The sequence below is a fragment of the Gavialis gangeticus genome, unplaced genomic scaffold (assembly GCF_001723915.1).
Source record: "Gavialis gangeticus isolate Ggan-Ray unplaced genomic scaffold, GavGan_comp1, whole genome shotgun sequence".
NCBI lineage: Eukaryota > Metazoa > Chordata > Crocodylia > Gavialidae > Gavialis > Gavialis gangeticus.
Window position 1 is genome coordinate 138,678,553 of NW_017728992.1, and position 12,015 is coordinate 138,690,567.

The 12,015-nt window shown below is 41.4% G+C and overlaps 1 protein-coding gene across 1 annotated transcript in view; it reads left to right on the top strand.

The window, feature by feature from the left end:
* Nucleotides 1-12,015, top strand: part of ZFHX4 (zinc finger homeobox 4) — a 211,127-nt gene that overhangs the window by 42,665 nt on the left and 156,447 nt on the right. The gene's annotated exons all lie outside the window — the stretch shown is intronic.

Consider the following 12,015-nt stretch of genomic DNA (forward strand, 5'->3'; position numbering starts at 1 on the left):
CGTTTCTGAGCCACTTGGCCAAGCAGCTGGTCTTCAAGGCCCTTCACAAAACATTTGTGAATTGGGCAGCGCTCCATTTCAGAAACTACATTATTTATACAGTGTCTATCTCCTTGTAGAGGGGTCAGGCAGTGGGGGTGGGGGAGCGTCTGGGCAGGGAGAGCCTGAGCCTGCTCTTATTTGTTTATCTCATCACATCTGGAACCTGAGCTTGCCCTTACCTACTTAACTCCTCACACTTCTTTATACACCCTTCGGAGGATCTTCCGGCACCACAGAGTTCCCCAACACCCTAGTTGAGAATCACTGCACTATATCCTTAACTGCCTCTGATCTGGAGTTAAGGAGAGTTGCTGATGGGAATACATTTCCCGCAGCCTGAAAAGCCCTCTTCTGTCCTGCCTATTTGTCTACCCGTCATATTTAAATTCTAGGATGGAGATTAATGGTGGAGCTGTCATTGTGGCTAGTTGAATTAATCCCTAAGATTTCTAGATTGCACAGGACTGGGCATGTCCCACTATGTTGACTGTGTGCTTGTATTTGTTTAGATAAATATTCTCATCATTTTTGTATGTTTACTTTCATCCACAGAAGCCAAATAGTTCTAACTGTGCTGCTTTAGGAATTTATAATGCTGAGTAACAAAGAGTCTAATGTTGCATAATGCTGGGCAATGCCACTTTTCCATGCACAAGATGTTGGGCATCTTATAGGATAAGTCCATAGTGTGTGTGCCTAAATAAAATACACTTCTTGATAAAGAGCATATACCAGGTGCATAAACCTGACCTAAGGTTTTATGCTAATGTGTCAAAGCCATAGATAAATAATTTTTCTGCTTTATGATGGAAAGTCTCTTAGGACAGCACACTTCACACATTGAAATAGTGGAGAATGACCCAATCATGCAATGGTAGGTCTTCATGCTGATATATAAAGAAAGTGTAGATTCAGTAAGAACCCTGGGACCTTCCTTTTGTGGATTACCAAGAACAAGCATGTCATGGAAATGACCCACTTGGTCTCCAGAGGGATGGCACCAGCCCCATTATTCTACAGAACACTGATACATAGAGCATCATCTAACATAGCCTCAGGGGAAGCTTCATGTGCTCCTGTCCCTGTGAGAGGTAAGGTATTAAGATAATCTTTAGCTTTTAGAGACAGAGGGCATTGAAGGAGACAAAAATGGAGCAAAGGTAGTTCTAGAATGATGAAGTGAGCAAATTCCCAAGCCTGGGGCATCCTGTGACAAAAGCAACAACAAACATCAACATACAGAGAAAAAAAACTGTTGGTTTTTTTATAAGGTGGGAAAGTGTGAGCAATTTTGTTCTCTCCATGTATATAGTGTTCAGTAAACTATGTATTTCTAGTGGGAACCATAACCAATGACACACCTATAATGTATTGGCTTAGCTATTCTGATTTAAGAGGTGCCCTTTTCTCTTTGAAACTGTTGTACTTGAATATAGTGAAGTTTTGTTGTTAGCACAATTCAGGCTTGTGAGACTATGTAAACAGATAAGTGTTGTAGTGTGACTGTCCTGTGTACAGGTGCCCCCAGGGTTGTGGGACAGTATTAAGAAGTCTTTTTCCCTACATCAGCCTCTATTCCAGTTGCAATCCTTGTGGTCCCACGTGAGCCTTTCAAAGGGCAGAGGAGTACGTACCAACTATACTCTTCCTTGGTCCTACAGACAGGAACACACTGCCACATCCTGCCACCCCCAGCTCTGACTGGAGTATGGGGATGTTTTGTCCCTGAAAAAATTAACCTTCGGGCACAGACAATTTTAGTTCCAAAGTGATTGTTTCAGAAAGTGATAATCATGTTTGAAACACAGGCTTATAATTGAATCTACTCTGAAATGTTAACGATAGCTGGAGATACCAAGCACCTGCAGTGATACTCTGTATTTAGATGTCTCATTTTAGAGCTCTTTGAGATCAATGGAAATCTTTCCTAAGACTCCTTGTATTCTTTACCCACAGATCTCCAAGTGATTTTATAAAGGAGGAACGTGTTTTTTGCCTTTTTCTGCATGAGTTGAAAAGTTGCAGCTTGCCCAGGTCTCATACTAAGTAGGATGGGTATGATGGGGTATTCATGATATTTGAATTGAGGATTGCTGCTAGCACCAGATATACATTTCTTAATGGTAAATTGAGGAAAGGGATTCTTTCAAGAGTTTCTGCTGTGTAGATATACATGTAACTTAAACATGTAGTGAATGCTAGTAAGTAGATGGGCCATGTGTACAAGGTTGCTAATGAGAAAGTGCTCTGTGAACCAGCAGTATGTAGTTTGTTGCTGTTCCTGTTAACACAAAGAAACTAGGTCTAGGAAAGTTCTTAGTATTCTGGCTCTTCAGGCTTGCTAGAGATGGAAGAACAAGAAAGGGGTTGCTCTGCTTCTGCAGTGAGGCAGCTTTGAGTGTCTAGCTGTTACTATTTTAGAAGTACCCTCTGGCATTTGCAGTTATGTGCTTTATGCATGCACAACTAATGAATGACTGGAAATGAGGAAAATTGAAGCTGTGACTGAAAAAAAGCAAAATGCCAAAATGCAATGGTTTGTGAAAGCCCTATGTCTTCATTTGTCCTGCACATCTATGTTTCCAACCCAGGAGGGAATTGCAACATTTTTGGAATATATCTGCACTGGATCATTCAGATGCATGACTCCACCTACCACACACAAAAAAAAAACCCAACAAAAAACCCCCACATTTTAAAATAATTTCAAAAAGTTTGTGACCTATAATCACTGCACAGACACAAAAGCACCACCTGGTAGAGACATAGGTCTCTAAGGTCAGATTTAGTAAGGTACCAACAACATAGCACAGAAGGCAACTTACATCACCTACATATAGGGACTGCCAGTGTGCTAGTTATGTGCCCCAGCCCAGATCAATTCTGATGCTGGCTTTAGTTTGCCCTGTCCACACTGTGTACCTTTTCATCTACACTTGGCCTACTGTGGACTGCCCTTGTTCTGGATCCTCCTGTGGAGGGAGCTCTGCACCTGGTATATCAGCCATTTTTGTTAGTTTGCTATTAATCTAGGTTAAGACTGTCCAGTTGACAGCGCCTAAGGGGTTAACCTGTTTGGGCACTGTTCCCTTCACTGCCCTCCTCTTGCTGCCACCAGAATCTTAAGGCTTCTTCTTTCTCCTCCTACTTCTGCTTACTGCCACTGCTCCTGAGGGAAGCAGGGTGGCTTGTGGGGCTGAGGGAGTCCATGGCCAAGGGCACTGGGGGAACTGGGCACCTGGCACAGTGCCTCAGGGGGAGGGGGTGGAGGGTGGCACCATGCAGTGTGGTGCATGAGCACTGGCATGGTGCAGCAGGGGAGGGAGGATGCCTGTGTGCAGGGAGCCGTTTGGTGTGGCATGTACCCAGCATGCCAGCCTCACAGCCTGTGGCTGCTAGGACTGTCCTGACATAAGTCATAGTGGGGTGTGGGCAATGGTGAATTGGGCCATTGTTGATGTCCTGCCTTGCAGTTGTTCCCTACAGCTCAGCAAACTTCACAAGTAACTGTGTTGTTTGAATCTGGATCATATGCAGAACTCAAGGGATTAAGCAATTTAGAAAATATTTCTATATTGTGTAATGATTTTCTCTCAACAGATGAGATGAGTATTTGGGGGGAAATTATCTTCTATCTGGGGAGGTGAGTGAGTTGGGTTTTTTAGTCAGTTGTCTGTTCTACAAGGGTTTGACTGACTAGGGAAGGAAAGATGGGTGTGAAAGTCAGTTGTGGTCTCATGGATGGGATGGACAAGAATCCAGAAAATTTTGGGTTATCTGTCCCCCTGGAGTCCATTGAATCCTCTTTTGATGTTCTGTGGGACGTTAGACAATCTCTCTTTTGTCTCAGCTGATCTTCTTTAAAAATGGCCTAATAATCCCAACCTATATTTGTAAATCACTTTGCAGTCAACCAGAGACAAAAGCTGTGTTTGTTGTTAAGTTGTATTAGTCTTCCCATGGTGGGAAAGAGAGTTTGTAAACATGTGTGGTAGTTTTGTACTAGGAAAAAAATTAAATCACCCTGTGCCATGTTCATACCCTCATTCTGGTTCCATGTTCTTAGGTCTTGCAGAGTTCAAGCTTTCTCTGTACTCCATAAGCCTGCTGCCTGTCTTTGCAAGAAGAACTAAATCAAGCTCCTGTTTGTACCTGTTGTTTACCATAATAGCATTAAGAGAGCACAGTAGGTGGGCTATGAAAGTAGATTGTGGCCTCTTGGGAAGCAAGGAGGCTATCTCTCTGCATTGTATGAGATGAAACTGAAGAATTTCCTCCCTATCCATTTCCCAGTTTGCATGAACCTAGTGAAAGTAGAGTTAAAGTGTACAATTACAGTTCTCTCAGTAGGTAGAGAAGGAGATAGAAGTAGGTATATGAGAAGAACCCTAGTGAGCTGGACATTGTCCAAGGGGAGAATCCACAGAAGGTAGAGGTCTTATTTTAGCCTGGAACAAAGCAGGGCTTTTGCTGAATAGACTTCTCACACTTGAAGGAAAAACGAATAATACAGGCATAGACTGGTAAAAGCGCACATTTAAAAACATTGCACTCCCCCCATACAATATTATATACTTGTGTATATATAATGTTACAAGTAGTAGTGGTACCTGCTTTAATAAATGTTGGATACAATTTCCATTCTAATTTTCCCTTTTTCAGTTGCTCATCATTTTCTCAAGCATATTTTTGGGGAGCCAAAATTGTCAATATTTGGTCTGAGTCCAAAGGAAACTATTTTATTTTATTTTTTTTTTTACCTTTGTTGTTGTTTGTGATCATGGGAAAACTCCTTTCCCCACCCGTTCTAATAAAAATATTGTGCTTCAATAGCAAAAAAGAGCTGAAGCTAGAAAATTCAAACTTAACAAGATTTGTGGATCTCAATGAGACCTAAATAACAAATTTAGCCGTGGAGCAAATTGGTTTAAGGTTAGGATCATTTTAAGTTGGTAGTTGTCTAAATATGCAATATAACTTCACTCTGTTTGCTTGAAATGCACTTGAAAGCCCTATTTATTAAGGAAGTCCCAATTATGGCTGCTGTATTCCATTGGCAAAGTCATAGGAGCTTATAAATGACACAGATTTAATATGCAGCAATTTGTAAGGTCAGTTAAGTTTGTTACTTTCAGGGAAGGAGTCCCTATAAATTTGAAAGTATGCTACTTATAGCCAGGATCAAAAGATCAATAAGGTAGGTACATCAAATGATAGCATATCAGTACTATCTGGACCAGGGTTGTCAAATGCACCTGAGACCTCAGGCCAGATCTGGAATGGCTTCTTGCAGGCTGGATCCAGCCCATGCCACAGTGGCAGCCACCATTGCCACCTCAGCAGTGGAAGGTCCAGTGGTGGGACTAGCAGTGGTGATGGCATGGAGTCTAGCAGTGGCAGCAGTGGCAAAGAGGGGTCTGGGTGTGAAGCAACAGTCCGGGGATGATGGCCAAGCTAACTGCCAATGGCCAAAGCCAGCAGGGCCACAGTGCCCTGAATTCCACACTTCCAGTGCCCAGCAGGCCAGATAGAGAGGCTCTGTAGGTTGGTTCCAGTTCACAAGCTGTATGTTTGATACCTCTGATCCAGACTGAAGATTGGCCAAAACAAATCACTTTGTAAAAGAAGTCCCACAGTGAACAAATATGAAATAAAGGAAGTTTTTCTCTCTTCACAATCAGTTAGCAGCTGCTTACCTGAAGCATAATATAGTATAGATGTGCCTTTTTATACATCTGGATATTTTTATATCTAGACAAATGTCTAATCTGTTTGTGAATCTTGCAAACCTTTATTTAGCTCAAACCTTTAGTACCAGTGACAAGGAGATCCACAGGTTATTACTTGTGTAGGAATATTTACTTTAACCAGTTTTAAAACTGTAGGCTTTCTATGTCATTTGTTTCAGTATTCCTGCATCATGAAAAAAGGAAAAGCATGTGCTCCTATTCAAACTATCTGCACTATTCATTATTTTGATTTATTTCTTCTAAACTAAGCAGTCTATCTTTCCTGAGTTCCTTTATGTGGAAGTTTTCCAAGTATAAGCTCATTTTCAGTCTTTAATCTATGAACTATTTCTATCTCTGCTAAATTAGGGGTGGCAAATATGTGGTATACAGGCTGGATTCAGCCCACTGAGCCCCTCTATCTGGCCCATTGGGCTATAGGAGGGCACCAAAAGTTGGACCCATTGGACATGGCCATTGGTTCGCTGCCCCCATGCCCGTTTCTGTCATCCCCCTGAACCCTGCAGTGCCCTCTGCTGCTGTTAGACCCTGCACTGTTGTTGCCCCACTCCCACTGGACTATGTACTCCTGGTACTTCCCCCCCTACCAGACCCTGCACTGCCTCTACACCCACCCCCACTGGACCCTGTATTTCTGTTGCTCTCACTCCCAGGGAACCTTGTATCACCCCTGCTCCTGCCTCTCTATACTCTGCCCCCATCAGACCCTTTGCTTCCTCACTCCCCCTGCCCCTCCCTTGCCCCTACTGGACTCTGTACCCTTCTTGCCCCTACCAAACCTTGCATTATCCCCACCCATGGGGGCCAGACCCTGTGTGGCTGCCACGACTGCAGGACTCTATGATACTACTACTGCTATGGTGGCCACTATGACAGGCCTTATGCCCTAGGTTGAATTCAGCTGGGTGAGTTTACCACCTCTGTGATAAATCCTTCTTGAGATAGCATGTTCAGTTCTGATCTCTCTATGCTAAGTGGGGGTGAATCATTGGTGTATATAAGTATTATTAGTATTTATTTTCCTATTCCTTATGCATTTAAAAACTTAACCTGTTCTTTATCTACCACCACTGAAAGTTGACCTGCAATTTTTTGTTTTGCCTTCTGCTTTATTTATCTTTGGTCCACAAAGATTCCCAGGCCTTCTTGAATACGGGAGTGATTACAGGTCATTTAGAACTTAGTAAATGTATGTTTACTACAGATTTTCCTTCCAAATATGCATTACTTTGCATCCCTTATCTGGTACTTTCATTCAATATTCTGCAACCTGATCCTATAGCTCTTAACCAGTTTCTGGCCCATGACAGTTTTCCTGCGATAGCATGGGATTAGATTTTTTGACTGTTCTTTCCAGTCCTGTGTTCCTATATTCATATTCAGACTGTTCTTTCAGTCAGTGTCTAATCCATAATGGTACTGCATTTCTCTTCTTATAAAGTGCTAGTAACCTTTTGTGAGGGACTTCACCAAAGGTATTTTGAAAGTCCAAATAAATTGTCAGCATGTTCTCCCTCATCTACTGTGTTTTTGATAGGCTCACAAAATTCTATGAGATTAGAAAGGCATGATTTTCTTCCTCATAAGAAATGATGGCTTGTCCCTAGGCCATCATGCTTATTTAAGTGTTTTGTAATTCTTTCATTTTTTTTTAAATCCAATGTGCCTAATATTAAAGTAGAGCTTGTGTGTGTCTAATTTCTAGGAATTATCCTCCCTTTATCCTCCCACCTTCCAGATTCATTTTCAATGATAAGTACAATATTTGTTATCTTCCAGTTCTGGTACAGTAGCCAATTTTAATGAGGTTGTATATTTTTATTTCAGCTTAGCCACTTCACTCTTAAGTTCCTTCAGAACTCTTGGGTGTTGTATACTATCCAATCCCAGTGACTTGTTGCTCTTTAATAAGTCAGTCTGTTCCCTGGTGGTCACTCAGTCTCATCAAATCTTTAACAGGTTTCCTGCTTGCGCTATACTGAAAGAATTTCTTGTTACTTGTTCTTTATATCTTTGGTTATTTACCTTTCATATTCCCAGTTAGTCCCCCTTAATTTTACTTGCTTTTTTGTTTTTGACTGCACTAATATTAAGAGTTTGGTTTTCTGAAGAATACCTTTTTAGTCTGAGTAACTTTTTATCTCTTGCTGCTATATTATGCCATTATTCTTTTTTTCTTATTTTGTTTTTTTAGGGATTTTTTTTGTTTTGTTTTCTTTAGATGTATGCATACCTTCTGCAACTGCTATGTTTTTTCTGCCTAAGCGGGCAAAGCTTCAGACAAGCCAAATAGTTTCAGATGCTTTTGCTTTAAAAACAAGACAGCTATATATATAACAGCAATAATATGAAAAGTTACAAAATCCAGCAAAAAGATTGATATCTATTATAAAGTGCACATATATCTGTATATGTATAGATATGCTTTATATATACATGCTGTGTGTGCATGTGTGTGTACATATATAGCATTCTTGTATATACATATACACATATGTGTGTATTTGTATACATGTATGTCTATTTGTACATGTGCGTGTGTACATACACGTGTGTATATGTACACACACACGTACAAATTCACATACATATATAAACACATATATGTGTGTGTATGTATATACAGGTGACCTATATATACACAAACACACATGCATACACACAGCATTATTATATAATAAAGGGCTTACTCCATCTGTGTGTCTGTAATGTTCTTGGAGCACCCTGATTGGTTAGTGAAATGAAACAACCAATCAGAGTGCAGAGCACTGCCATGATGGTGGGGATGGAGAGGACGGAGCGGGGTTACACCCCACTCTGTCCCCACCATCATGGCAGCACTTTAGTGCCTCCAAAGAGCAGGGCTGGGTTGGTTGGGGATGAGGCCAGGGTGTGGGACAAGGCCTGCGGCGCTGGAGGTGGCAGCAGCATGGGGTGCTGGCGGAGGAGGATGGAGGTGACAGCGGGGCAAGCTCCCCCTTCCCCTCCATGCTCCTGGGAGGCAGCAACAGCACGGGGTGATCGGTGGCTACGCTCCATCCCCCCTCCTGTCATTCTTGACAGGCAAGTGGCTAGTGTGCGTGCATGTGTGTGTGTGTATGTGTGTGTGTGTGTGTGTATGTGTGTGTGTATATATATATATGTGCATGTGTGTATATGTGTATGTATATATATAATATGTATATATGAAATTGTGTATATAAAATTACTAGTAATCAGTTTTAAGTTTGAAAGCCGAAACAGAAGAAAGTCAAGAAATTAGAAAAATTAAGACCTCAGTCTTGCACTTGGATCTACAGTACAGAGCTGTCAATGTGGATTGGTTTGTACTGGTAGTACCTTACCTTCAAATTGTTCCCAGCTTTTAAACACAGCAACTGTGATCATCTGTCTCCCTGAACATTTAGGTCCAGTTTTGCCATAAGTAGTGTTTTCTATGGATGAATCCATACTTTTTACATCATCAAATGAACTATTACTGCAAATTTTAGTGGAGCAGTAATTAAGTTGCATGGTGTTAGGGACACATGAATAAGTCGATATTCATCTGCAAATGCTGCCACTAGAAATTCATTTGCTACTATAAAAAAAGTGGATGCAGTTTCTGTATGCACAAATTACTCCTGCATAAAAGACAATAAGGCTGAGGCTTGGTTGAATTTTTTTTAACCCTGGAGTCAAAGGGAAAGCAGCATATGGATGTTTTTAGATATATGTATTTACTAAGGTCTTAGTTGTATCTGCCAGCAGTAACATGCTGATCATCTTCACAAAATTAGCTATAAATCTAAATTCCTTTTGTTTTCTCTTTATTAGAAAATCAAGGTGCATCACTTTTTTGTGCACCAATAAAGTTAAATTTATTAATAGTTCTGCTGTGAATTTTCAGCAGTTTGCGATTGCTTACATTTTCTATAGGATTGAAACTGTCCTTAAAGAAGTTTTCATTCACTGGAGTGAACTGGAAACAAAGAACATACACACAGAAATGTATTTGATCACTCCTTCAATTGTATTCACTTTGGTTACAAAGCAGTTTTCCAGCCCTTGCTCTGTTCCTTTTGTGTTGCTGAGGGAGCCAAAGGAAATGGAGACTTGCCGGTAATTCCTCTACAGAGGATGCCCTACTATCAGGGCATGCCCAGGTGGCATAGAGCTGACTTACGCTCTATCCTTATGGCAGCTGGCAGTGTAGGAAGTGGGTCAAAAGGAAAGTAAGTGGCTTGGAGCAGACCCAAATGTGTTTTCTTGTGAAGTGATATCCCTTCATGGTGGACATGAACTATCATTTCACAGACAAATCTTGGTTAGAGCCCCTTTTCTGGTAGTTGTGTGTTAATGGAAATTTAATGGCTCCAGCACCCTGTGTAATGGGTGCAGAAAGGTTGTGGCTGTTACTTCAAATTGTATGGTTCACTGTAGCCCCATATTCTGATCCCTTGCTCAGGGTAGGATTAATCTCTCATATTTCCCATGGTGGGTGCCCAGTTGTTCTGTACCACTGTAGTGGTTTTTACACATGAGGAACTACTGCAGTGTTTCCCAAACTTGTTGTTGCCAGAAAGATAATTATTTTCTTTTTCTAGCTACCAAATTTTATTAAAAGAAGATTGAACACGTCTCTAACTTACTTGTCCATGATGAGTATTGCTTAGAGTTGTTACAGGGATGATGTGGAATTGCCAGTGCAAAGATCTTTGTCCAGGAGATGCACTCTAGTATGATCTGTGCCACGCTGAAAACATGTAAGCCACCATACAGGACACAGTGTTTCTAGGATTGTGTTTCTTAGTGTCTACAGGATTTGGTTTAAGCTTTTTAAAACTCATTTGTTTCTTATTAAAACAGCAAATAAGTTCTTTTTTTCATATGACAAAAATGGTTCTGTATCTATCTTTGTGTGCTTTGGTGTTTTTGTTGATTTGGGATCTCTTGGATGAAAGAGATGTGACCAGGGATCATTATATGGAAGTGGATGCAGATAAGTTCAGTGAGATAGAAAAAAACAGGGCCCAGACCCATCTGAAGTATAACTGCATTAATGGCCACAATCAGTATTCACTGAGGCAGTGTACAGGTGTTCAGCTGGCCCCCCTCCCCTGTTCTCCATCAGATCTGAGTCACTGGACTGATCTGCAGATGGAGGGAAACAACCCAGCAAATCCCCCCATCTGCTCCTAGACTGGGAGAGCTGGTGTCCTGGAGTTCAGTGGATGAAGAAATGCAGCAAACCCTTCATGCTGGGGACCACAGGTTTAGGGATAGATAGGGGGCTTTACCCCAATTGCTTCAGTCCCCTCCAGAACTGTATTGGTCCAGGAGGGGATTGGAGTAGCAAGACAATACCTCAGCCTGTTCCCCCACAACTGGGCAGTTCCCAGTCTGGGGAAGTGAGGGTAGCATTTCTGGGACCAGACAGGGAGGGGTAAGATACAAACATTCACTCTTGCAAGTATTTCTCACAAGAAGATTTTCAAGGTTGACAGCTGGAAGATTTTCCTCCTGGAGCGGCATGTTTTCCCTGGGAGAAATTGAATGAATGATTCAGCACATAGGCTGCTTGCAGAGGTTAAAAACCCCCCTCCAAAACTGCACTTTACTGGAAGAAGCAGTGGGTTACTTTGACTCAGTTCCACAGCATCTGTATACATCAGGAGCTTCAGCAGGGCTTTTTAACACTTTTATTTAAAGCTAATTCAATCAGCTATTAGATAAAAGCACCAAAAAAGCCCCAGTAAAGCAACCAATCTATACAGACATCGGGTGAGCCGGGTCCAACTAACAAAATTCCTCTTCTGGGCATGCACTGGGCTTGAAACTTTTTTTTTTTAATGTCTGCAAGAAACCATAGTGTCTACCAGGAAAGCAGTGATTCTCCCAGTGGAAACTTATACTTGTATATCGGTATCAATGTTGTTACATCAGGGAAAGATTTTTAGTGCAGGAGTTTTTCAAAATGATAGTGTTTCTCAGCTGTGTCAGTTGGCTGGGACAGGGGACTCTTATGGTTTGACTATTGTGGTTCTCACTATTGTGAGAAACTCCAGTTCAAAAAAATCTTTTATTTGCATAATTTCTTTCTCAAATTAACAGGCACTATTTCTATTTTTCTCCTTAAGTTTGCTTTCTGGGTTTCCATTTGTTTCTGGTGATCTAGGGAAAAGAACAGTAGCAGGTGGGTTGTACTGTATACACAGATTCTCATTAGGAAGCTGGGGGACTG